Genomic DNA, 12,225 nt, shown 5'->3' on the forward strand with positions numbered 1-12,225 from the left:
CACTTGTTATCGTAGGTAATTTGTTGCGGCGCTTACTGTTCATTCTGAAAGCTTAAAAAGAGTGCTGTAATCGAAAGTGTTTATTGTGATTTACCGGTGTTGTTATCTGTTGAAGATGATTTCCGACAATTCTATATGGAATGAGAAACGGCAACCGATAATTTGAATATGCGAGCTTCTATCGTTTAAACGTTCTCATAAAGACGACGCTGATATGTGGGTACACATAATTAATAACGAAAATTTTCCACATTGTACGTTTTGCTGCATAAGCGGAACAGTTGCAAATGTGTTAATCGAAAAAAATAATTAATCGGCAAGCCTATGTCAACTTTGAGTGCTTAAAATGTTGTGTAAGCTTAAGTATGAACTACTGAACTCATTTTTGATACCATACAATATAGCATGTATAGTTTTTTGCTCATAAAACGTATTATTCTTTAAAAAAAATATGTGCTTATTTCAAGGAATATTGCCTACATTTGGATTTTCAAAGTTTAATTATGTAACAAAATGATCAAATACTCGAGTTGTATGCATTTTGATCAGAGTTGCTCGATGTCAATATCAACGTCTCAAATTTGTTGATTTGTACAGGCCGACTGCGATACAATTTGGATCATTATATATAATATCAATATCATGCATTGATGGTGATAGCCTTTAGATATCATTGATGACGCCGAGGACCTGGGATCGAATCCCATCCCGGACATAGTCACTTATGACATAAAAAGTTATAGTGACGACTTCCTTCGGAAGGGAAGTAAAGCCGTTGGTCCCGAGATGAACTAGCCCAGGGCTAAAAATCTCGTTAATAAAGTCAAACCAACCAACTATCATTGATGAGTTAAATTTTGCTTTAAATTAAGCAAAGAAAATGACAATTTATCTGTACGATATTTTTGACAGTGCTACAGATAAATTGAAAGTGTGAAAAACATAAATAGCTTGGATAATTACCATGTGATCACGCATTCTGCAGTGATTATGATCTAGAATGTGATGTCGCATCACTATTGTTGGCTGTCAAATCAAAGTGAAATTGATAGCTCGCAAATGATATTGATAGTTTTAGTCTATCAGCTATAAGCTGATATAACTGATATTGTGCAACTGAGACATCATTCTCAGATTCAGGAGACCTAAATTTAGTAGATCTATTTTTTTTTATTCTAAAACCTGTTTTATTTTATAGCGTTCATTTTCGCCCTAGTGTGTCATTTTAATGTTTTGATATTTAAACTATTTTTATGATATCTTAAATATTATTTCATTTAAAGTCGATTTTATAAATTCGCAGTTTGCTTCGAGCTGCCCTTGAGAGCACACGGTTTTTAATTACGTCTGTTTTTATCGTTTTTATCACCGTTCTTTTTCTCGTTACTAGTGTTTTTACTGTACTATTTTTCACGAGGTACGTGCGTAATCGTAGTTATTGGTAACTAATTATAAGTAAGTTATTCCAACAACAAAAAATACGAAAAAGAAGGCTTCCGAAGGTCTTGGGACCATTCCCAAGAAGCGGTAAGTCCATCAACCTTTTTCCTTATTTTCCCATCGTCACCCCAACCCACTAAACCTGACACCCCCAGAAGAGCCTTCGTTCCCGATACCGAAAATAGCAGCTCACAACCCAACATGGGGCCTTCCTTAGCCGAGTGGTTAGAGTCCGCGGCTACAAAGCAAAACCATGCTGAAGGTGTCTGGGTTCCAATCCCGGTCGGTCCAGGATCTTTTCGTAATGGAAATTTCCTTGACTTCCCTGGGCATAGAGTATCATCGTACCTGCCACACGATATACGAATGCGAAAATGGCAACTTTGGCAAAGAAAGCTCTCAGTTAATAACTGTGGAAGTGCTCATAAGAACACTACGCTGAGAAGCAGGCTCTATCCCAGTGAGGACGTAAATGCCAAGAAGAAGAACCTAACATCGATTTCATGGCTTCTGATCGTCGGAGCGCCGGCGAACTGGAAGTCTTGCCCCAACCAGCATCGCCGGACCGACTCCAGCATCATGCCCAATGTATCAGTCCTCTCACCTCTCTTGATAGTCGGGGCGCCAACTTACCGGACGTTCTACTCCAACCGGAATCGTTGGGTCGACCCCGGCGTCTTGAAGGAGAATTGAACGAAGAGCTCCTGCTTTTTTCTGTTTGCTGCCCAGCTAAAACTCCCGGCAGCCAGAGCCCCGTCAGTGCGATCGTTTCCCACTCCAGAACTGGAGGACAACCTTTGGCGTTGGGAGAAGACCTGGAAGAGGGAAATCTAGCCTCAAAGCACATTCCCTGGACGACGTGGAAGATGAAGGTTTTCAAGCAATAGGGACGCGTCGGACTCTACCCGCTACCCCAATGGACATCGTGGGAAGTGAAGCCCTCATGTTCCAAACGAATACCAAAGCAACCAAGAACAGCAACTGTGGAGCCTTATTTCCCTCCAATACCCCTGGCGACTCCTTCGCGAAGCAGCCTGGGCACCCCGGGCACACCAACCCGGGTGGTAAAGTCCCACCCTGTCATTTGCTTCTCCGGTACTCTCAGCTTGCCAAACTCCACAGTACCTGCACACTCTGTTAGACATCACGAGCAACGCTATCCGAAGCTCGTCGAAATTTCTCTGTCACCAACTGCTCCTTCAATGCAATCGTCAGGGTTCTCCGAAACATCTCTCCAGTGGGTAGACACCCCCTCTGGGCTCCCCGGGCAACTCAACCCGGGTGGTAAGGTGTGGTGGTTTTATGCCACAAAAGTTCAATCTAATGGACGCAGTGGCTCTACCAACCCAACAAAAAAAAAGTCCCTCTCCGTCTGGTACTGGTGCCAGCACGGCATCCCACATCACCTCCTTCGGTTTGACCACCAGTCCTTTCGGACATCCCTGCTTGGACACCATCTTAGCCTTACCACAACATTCAATCCGAGGTACCTCGCCCAAGTAGCACACATGTTATATCTGAAGCAATATAATACAATATTATATGACATGATATACAGCCATTCCATGAAAACCCGATCTAGTGGGTCTCCGAATTCCGTGAAAATTTGCTATTTTGTTCCTTATCCGAAATAAGGATACACGTATTTTTGGATTTTTTGATTAGGATGACCATTTCCAAAATAGGGTGACCAGAAAAATCGCGATTTTGCAAAATTTTTATTTAAAAAAAATTATAACTTTTGAACCGTTCGATCGATTTTCAATATTTTTAGACGAAATGAAGGCTAAAGATTTTGACTTTTCAGGAAAAATATAAAATTTCACAAAAATTGTGTGTTTTACATGAAAGAACTTAATAGTTTCCGTTTTTTCGTGTTTTGAAGGCCTCGGGACCAAATGGATACCAAACCAAAGGGATAGCCCCGCTGTTCTCATTTTTTCTTGAAAATTCAGAAAATTTTACATATACTGTCAAATTTTCAGCGATGTATGTTTTTTAGTTATTGAGATATATTTCTTTGAAAATAAAAAATCAGTCATTTTTTATCGGCACACACTGTAGGTCTCAGCGCATTAGATTTGTAATGTTTAAAAAAAATTATAACTTTTGAACAGCTTAACCGATTTCCAATCTTTTTGTATGGAATGAAAGCTTAAAATTTCAACTATTAAGACAAAATTGAAATATCTGATAAAAATATGTTTAAACGTGAAAGTATATAAAAATTTCTAGTTTTTTAGAAATTTTCATATATTTTAATGTGAATTTTTTTTTTCAAAGTTTTCTATTTTTTCTGAAAAGTTGAGACCTTAAGCTTTCATTCCATAAAAAAAGATTGGAAATCGGTTATGATTTTTTTAAACATTACAAATCTAATGCGCTGAGATCTACAGTGTGTGCCGATGAAAAATGACTGATTTTTTATTTTCAAAAAAATATATCTCAAAAACTAAAAAACATACATCGCTGAAAATTTGACAGTATACGTAAAATTTTCTGAACTTTCAAGAAAAAATGAGAACAGCGATAGCCCTCTAGGTCCCGAGGCCTTCACGAAAAAACGGAAACCATTGAGTTTTTTCATGTAAAACACACATTTTTTGTGAAATTTTATATTTTTTCCTGAAAAGCCAAAATCTTTAGCCTTCATTTCGTCCAAAAAGATTGAAAATCGGTCGAACGGTTCAAAAGTTATAATTTTTTTTTTAATAAAAATTTTGCAATATCGCGATTTTTCTGGTCACCTTATTTCGGAAATGGTCACCCTAATCAAAAAATCCAAAAATACGTGTATCCTTATTTCGGATAAGGAACAAAATAGCAAATTTTCACGGAATTCTGAGACCCACTAGATCGGTTTTTCATGAAATGGCTGTATATATATAAAGTCATATAGCAGTTGATATGCCTGAATTATAACATGTGTGCTACTCGGGCGGACTTAAGCACAGCTAGCACAACTTTGCCCACTGATGTTTCAGCGGCAGCTTTTTCTCAGCATCTCAACCTGGGCGATACATCCTTTCTACGACAAACGTCTCCAAACTCCAGCGGAAGCTCATCGATTTCCTGGACTTCTTTTCCCACACCGACTCTACCAAAACCAATTACCTTTCTTCTTCAATGGAACATGATTGGTTTCTACAATAACCTCTCAAACCTCGAACTTCTAGTTCATGACACACCACCGTGGTGCTGAGCTCTGCAGAAAGTGAAAATGGTTTTGGTCGAACAACTCAACCGCTCGCTTCGTGGCCAATATCGTTGGACTATGTACCGTGGCAGTAACTTGAGACACTCAGTCGCCTGGGGTGTATTGACATCCATCCCTTTTGAGGTCCTCAGACTCGAGTCAGACCTACCCGTTGTTGGAATACGCCTCGACGGGCCTATCAGGATTTCCGTTTTGAACATTTATCTCCCTTGCGAAGCCATTGCTAACCTCCGTGAGCGCAGGCGACAATTCGGCAGTTCTTTGGGCTACTGTCCTCGATTGGCTACATACCAAGTATCCTAGACACGAAAAACGCTACACCGATGGGTCACTCTCCAATCTTGGCGTCGGTCTGGGAGTTTCGGCCCCCGACATTGTACTAAGCCTTAGTCTACCTTCTAGTGTCATGCTCTGTTTTCTCTGCGGTAGCCGCTGCTTTTTTCACAGCAGCCACCATACCATCCCATCGACCAGTATTAATCCTCACAGATTCAGAAAGCGTTGTTTCTGCCTTGCATTCTGAAAGGCCCACGCATCCATGGATTCAAGGGACACTGGAAGATGCTTTGTCGAATTCAACCTACGCATGGATTCCCGGACATTGTGGGATACCCGGAAATGTAGCTGTCGATAACCTTACCGGTTCTGATCATTCTTCTCCTCGTTTTGAAGAAACTGTTCTTTTCGATGGCGTAAAAAGATTTATCTCGAAACCTTTCAAGAACGTATGGGGTGCTGAATGGGATCAGTCTTACTCACCGCATCTACGGAAAATCAAGATTTCAACGAAAAATGGGCCGACTGCCCTCTTCTCCACGATCAACGAGTCATCACGTTGGGCATACGGCGACTACACTCCATTAGGTTATCAATTTTTCTCATAAAGGGAGCTTTCGCATTATGTGGTGCGAATTTTCAATTAGGATATTTCAATTTAATAGTCTCCGTTGATGTTGTATGTATAGAAACGACGGGACGACTGTCCAGCGAGTCAACTAAAATAGCTTTTCTCTATGTTTGGCAAGACCCCTTGGTTTGGTTCGAAAGGGGCACCCCCTTAGGGTCCTATTCTATTTTGCAGAGGGTACTATTTCAGTGACCTCTTCTGACAAGTGTTGAACCAGCCGTAAATTAAAAAGCACTATAATAAAGAAAAAAAGATTATACAAATTGATCAAGATCAATGTAGTACCGTAAAACGGGGTAACTTTGATAGTTTTTTTCGAAGAAAACTTGAATATTTATGCATGTTGTTTCAAAGTTTTTAAATGTTTATTTAAAAAAAAAAGTACTGGCATCCTAGCATTCGATTGCAGTTGATAGATTGCCGAAAGATGTATTTTGAATGAACATAATTTTTTTCATTTAATCGAAAGTCGGTTTTCTGTTTTGGGGTAACTTTGATAATTGAGCATAAATCTAACTACACTAACGCTAACTTTGATAATTGAGCATAAATCAAACAAAATTGAATGAAATACGATCATTTATAGGGCATTGCATACCTGTAGGCGTTTATCGTTATATGGAAATTTCTAACTTAGATTACAAAAATGGTTACAGTTTGTAAAAATGGCTCTCGCTAAGAGATTCGAGACCATATTCAATTTCTATTAGGACTAGGCTGTCAAATATAAATGACGAACTGTTCAAAACTACATCAAATAGGGATTGTAGAAGTAGAACAGGTTGTTCGTAAACGTTTCGAAATTGCTAAAGTTGCATCAATTTTGAATATTCGTATATTAAGTCTCAAATGTTCTCGTTTCAAATGAAAATAGCTCTAACATGAAGTGCCATACTAATATTCTACAGATATTACCTTATTCCGTTTTGTATGTGCTGGGTCCCGCACTATCAAAGTTACCTGCATTATCAAAGTTACCCCGTTTTACGGTACTGATTTTGTAGGGTTGGGAAAAAATCTGAAATTCACTCTACAGTAGCCAAACAAAGCCAATCACAGTCAGCGAAGCCAATGAAACTCACGCCCGTCGCTGCTGTAGGCAAAATGCCTTGAAAATAGCAAAACACCCGTTGCTAAGGGCAACCCAAAATTACTGTAGAAAAATGTTCTATTTCCCGCTGCATTTCCCGCATTTAGAGCCTTTAATGACACTCATGAATTAGAAAAATCGTGCACCCAACAGAGGCTACTTGATAAGATTCACGTTTTTGAACTACTGTACTGGGAGAGCCACGTGATTTTCGCGAAAATTCAAGCCTACTACTATTACCATTCCCAGCACTGTACCGTTTTGATTCATATTACGGACACTTAAGGCCTCAGGGAAGTATAACACAGCATAGAGCATACATAATAAATAATTCTGTATGATTTCTCAACGTTATCGAGCGCCGGAAACCTTTAACTTTCGAATGATGGGTAAAGAATACGCTTCCGCTACTTGAATAATTTAAAATAAATCGAAATGTATGGCCTTTTGATGATTCTTATTCCGGACGCTTCCTCACTTTTGCCTCATATTCCGGACACATTGATTCGAATTCCGGACAGCTCATGAAAATCATGGTTAGAAAGGTCAAATCATCAATTGAAATCGTTAAACCACTAAAGAGACGTCTATGGCGGTTGGGCATTATAATTTTGCATAGATATTTATGGAAATAGCTTATTGAAACGAGCCTCGAAAAAGTGAACTTTTGAACGGCAAAAATTGAAACGTTTCGTGTGAAATGTTTCCCATACAAAATAGAGTGTCCGGAATAAGAAGCTGTCCGTAATATGAATCAAAACGGTATATATGGTAATGTTTGAATTCCTTGGAAGGTTAACATTAATCAATATCGGAGTAAGGGCTAAAATAAAGTAAGTAAGCGCTACATCCCCGCAAGTAAGCGCAACACGTTGCAGAAGATGCCAGAGAAGTCACTAAGTCAAACCACACTGAAGCAGACAATGCGAATATGTAAGATGGCATTGATCGATATTTATATGCTTCGGAATAAAAGGCGTACTGGTGACGACTCACATGCCCGTTCTTCAAAACGAGAAATCTGACATTAGCCAGGTTCTGCAGCCAGGAGAGCATGGTGACAGTGAGGAAGTCAATCCCACATCTATGGTCACGAAAAAACACCCCATGAACGGAGGAGGAAAAATATGCCAAAGCCTTGAAGGTGATGCGGTCACGGGAAAACTGTCACCATAGGGCGCAGACGAGGAAGTGTTTGTTCGGAGGGCAATAGTGTAGTTGAGTTAAGAATCCTCTCTGGCACTCGGACGATGATCTGCCGCCCCTGACATGTAGAACAGACGCTTTTGTGAGCCGCTCCTAACATGGAGTACAGACGCTCCAGGTTTGCAGAAGCAAAAGCAACACGGGGGGAGCGTACGACCAGAGTTCCCACTGGGGTTGGTTACCCGATCTTCCCTAAGGTTACTCGTACCTCGGCCAGTACCACGAGGAGGTAGGGATAGGAGTTGCTGGGCAGGATGCTCTATTTTATTCCTGCAGGCACGCGCGGTACCAAATGGTACGCCATGCCCAGCCATTTACCGTGTCAGATGGCCTTATGAATATCTTTACGGGGGAAGATTACCAGTCGCTGCAGCCAAAAAACTCGTCGAAGCTGGTAAGATCAAGGTGGGATGGTCGGTTTGCCCGTAGAAACTGATCCCTCGGGAGACAAATCCGGTAGAGAGATGCTTCAAATGCATGGATTTCGGCCACCGGGCAATAAACTGCAAAGGCCCGGACAGGTCCGAACACTGCAGGAAATGTGGTGAAAAAGGTCACGTTGGCAGGGACTGCCTGAAGACACCTAGGTGCATGCTGTGTAAGGTGGAGGAAGGTAACGCCCATACGACGGGTGGCTTCAAGTGCCCCAAATATCAGAAGGCGAAGGCAGGGCAGTAATGATGATAACGCAGGTGAACCTCAATCATTGCGACGCCGCACAACAACTGTTGTGGCAGTCGACAACAGAAACAAAGTGCGACATTGCGATCATTGCAGAACCGTATCGGGTTCCTCCCGATAACGGCAATTGGGTAGCAGACAGAGCACCGTCAAGTAATGGGACGATTCCCTATCCAAGAAGTAGTCGAACGCTTATACGAGGGCTTCGTGATCATTAAAATTAACGGAATCTTCGTGTGTAGCTGTTACGCCCCCCCGAGATGGACACTGGAGCAGTACACCGAGATGTTTGATGTGCTAACCGACAAGCTGATCGGTCGAACGCCGGTAATAATCGGAGGAGACCTCAATGCGTGGGCCGTGGAGTGGGGTAGTAGACTGACCAACGCAAGAGGCTACAGTTTGCTGGAAGCTCTAGCGAAGCTCGACGTAAGGCTGTGCAACGACGGTCTCGCTAGCACATTTCGCAAAGACGGTAGGGAATCCATCATCGACGTGACCTTTTGCAGCCCGTCGCTGATCACCAATATGAACTGGAGAGTTAGCGAAGAATACACCCACAGTGACCATCAAGCAATCCACTACTGCGTTGGCCAGAGAAGTTGTGCAGTATGGCAGAGGAGGAATGGAGAACGAAGGTGGAAGACGAAGCATTTCGATAAGGATCTTTTCGTCGAAGCACTCCGAGCAGTAAGCGACGCTCCAAACATGGATGCAGGAGAGCTGACAGAAGCGTTGGCGAGAGCGTGTGACGCAACTATGCCGAGAAAATTGGAGCCAAGGAATCAACGGCGTCCTGCATACTGGTGGAACGACAGACTCAGCACCCTTCGCGCAGCCTGCTTAAGAGCCAGAAGACGCGTGCAGAGAGCTAGATCCGAAGCCAGCATGGAAGAGCGTAAAGTGACCTACCGACTGGCCAGAGCCGCGTTCAAACGGGAAATATCGACGAGTAAAACGAACTGCTACAAGGAGTTGTGCCGGGAAGCTGACGCAAATCCCTGGGGCAACGCCTATCGAGTAGTGATGGCGCAGATCAAGGGCCCAGTTACCCCAGCTGAAATGTGTCCCGACAAACTGAAGGCGATAGTGAACGGTCTCTTTCCTACGCATGCTCCAACAGCGTGGCCGCCCACACCGTACGCTGACGTAGATGAGGAAAATGCCGGTATACAAGTGTCTAACGCCGAGCTGATAACGGTTGCGAAAGGATTGAAGCTGAACAAAGCTCCCGGACCAGATGGTATCCCTAATGTTGCGCTAAGGGCAGCAATATTGGCGTTCCCAGACATATTCAGGTCAGCGTTGCAGAAGTGTCTAGCGGAAGGCTGCTTCCCAGACAGATGGAAGGTGCAGAAGCTGGTGTTACTGCCAAAACCGGGAAAACCGCCAGGAGATCCTGCTTTATATAGACCAATATGCTTGCTGGATACTCTTGGCAAACTTTTGGAGAAGGTCATCCTCGGCAGGCTGACGATCTACACGGAAGGCGAGAATGGATTGTCGAGAAGGCAGTTCGGATTCCGTAAAAAGACTTCGACGTGCGCGGAGAAAGCGTCCAAGCAGAAGAGGAGAGGCAATCGATACTGCGCAGTGGTAACAATAGACGTCAAGAGCGCGTTCAACAGTGCCAGTTGGGAGGCTATCGCCGCAGCCCTACACAGAATGCGGGTTCCCGGATATGTGTGTAAAGTTCTGCAAAGTTACTTTCAGAACCGGGTACTGGTCTACGACACAAACCAGGGACGGATGTCAATTGAAGTCACGGCGGGAGTTCCACAAGGATCCATACTTGGTCCAACATTGTGGAACATGATGTACGATGGAGTGCTAACCTTGCCACTGCCGAATGGAGTCGAGATCGTCGGGTTCGCAGATGACGTCGTTCTTGCGATAACTGGTGAGACTGCGGAGGACGTGGAGATGCTGACGGCGGAATCGCTAGACACAATCGAATCGTGGATGACTGGAGTCAAGCTGCAGTTGGCTCATCATAAAACGGAGGTGGTGCTGGTCAGCAACTGCAAGGCGGTACAGCAGTTGGAAATCAACGTCGGAGGGCACGCAATCCCATCAAAGCGCTCTCTAAAGCATCTCGGAGTAATGGTCGACGACAGGCTAAACTTCAACAGCCACGTAGACTATGCCTGCGAAAAAGCAGCGAAAGCTGCTAACACCGTAGCCAGGATCATGCCCAACATTGGAGGACCAAGGAGCAGCACGAGGCGTCTTCTAGCGACCGTATCATCGTCTATACTGAGGTATGGAGTCCCGGCTTGGGCTGCAGCGTTGGGAACCAAACGTAACCGAGATAAGCTGGCAGGTACGTTCCGGCTCATGGCTATACGAGTTGGGAGTGCCTACCGCACTATATCATCGGAGGCATTGTGCGTTATCGCCGGAATGATCCCCATCTGCATCACTCTGGCTGAGGACATTGCATGCTACCAGCAAAGGGACACCAGGAATGTGAGGAATACCATTAGGTTGGACACAATGGCCAGGTGGCAGAAAGAGGTGGAATAACTCGGAGAAAGGAAGGTGGACCAACAGGCTCATTCCTAACGTGTCGGTGTGGACGACCAGAAAACATGGAGAAGTTAACTTCTTCCTGACCCAGTTTCTGTCAGGCCATGGATGCTTCCGGAAATATCTGCACAGATTCGGACACGCAGAATCTCCACATTGTCCGGCCTGTCCAAATAACGAGGAGACACCGGAGCACGTTATATTCGACTGCCCTCGATTCAGGGATATACGAAGCGAGATGATGCCAGAAACCGCAAACGTCCTAAATCCGGACAACATCGTGCAGAACATGTGCCAGCATGAAAGCACCTGGAATGCGGTGAACAGGGGAATAACGGCGATTATGTCGTTGCTGCAAAGGAGATGGCGTGAAGACCAGAGAGCTCCGGGTCACGATCGGAGTAGGCTAGATCCTCCGTCGGGGACTAGACCGAGTAGAGCGGGCGTAGCGTAGTATCGGTTAATAGTCGTCGGGGCGCCTGCAAACCGGAAGCCATCCTCCAACCGGAATTGCAGAACCGACCCTGGCACTTGGCCGACCAACGTCGAGTCGGAGTAGGCTGAGTCCACCGCCGGGGTCCAGCTGAGTAATTCGCGAAATAGCACCGGCAAATGGTCGTCGGGGCGCCTGTGAACCGGAAGTTTCCCTCCACTGGAATCGCAGGACCGACCTCGGCATCTGCCCGGCCAGCTTCGGAGTAGGCTAAGTCCACTGCCGGGGACTAGTTGAGTAGATCGCGTTATTGCGCCGGCAAATGATCGTCGGGGCGCCTGTGAACCGGAAGCTTCCCTCCACCGGAATCGCAGGACCGACCTCGGTATCTGCCCGGATAGCATCGGTTCGGGAGATCTTCCGCCACCGGGGAAATCTTCGTCGGAGTAGGATAGATCCACCGCCGGGGACTACTCTGAGTAGTACGTAGCGTATCACCGGCTTGAGTCGTCGGAGCGCCAGTGAACTGGAAGCCATCCTCCAACCGGAATCGCTGGACCGACTTCGGCAATCCACCGGCCAGTATCGAATCATGAAGAAGCGCGTAGCCGGAGTATGCTAGCTCCACCGTCGGGGACTAAGCCGAGTAGCATCGATCGTCACAAACCAGTTTTGGGTCGTCTGGGCGCCAGTGAACCGAAAGTCATCCTCCAACCGGAATC

This window comes from Aedes aegypti, chromosome 1 (assembly GCF_002204515.2).
Source record: "Aedes aegypti strain LVP_AGWG chromosome 1, AaegL5.0 Primary Assembly, whole genome shotgun sequence".
In the NCBI taxonomy this organism is placed as follows: domain Eukaryota; kingdom Metazoa; phylum Arthropoda; class Insecta; order Diptera; family Culicidae; genus Aedes; species Aedes aegypti.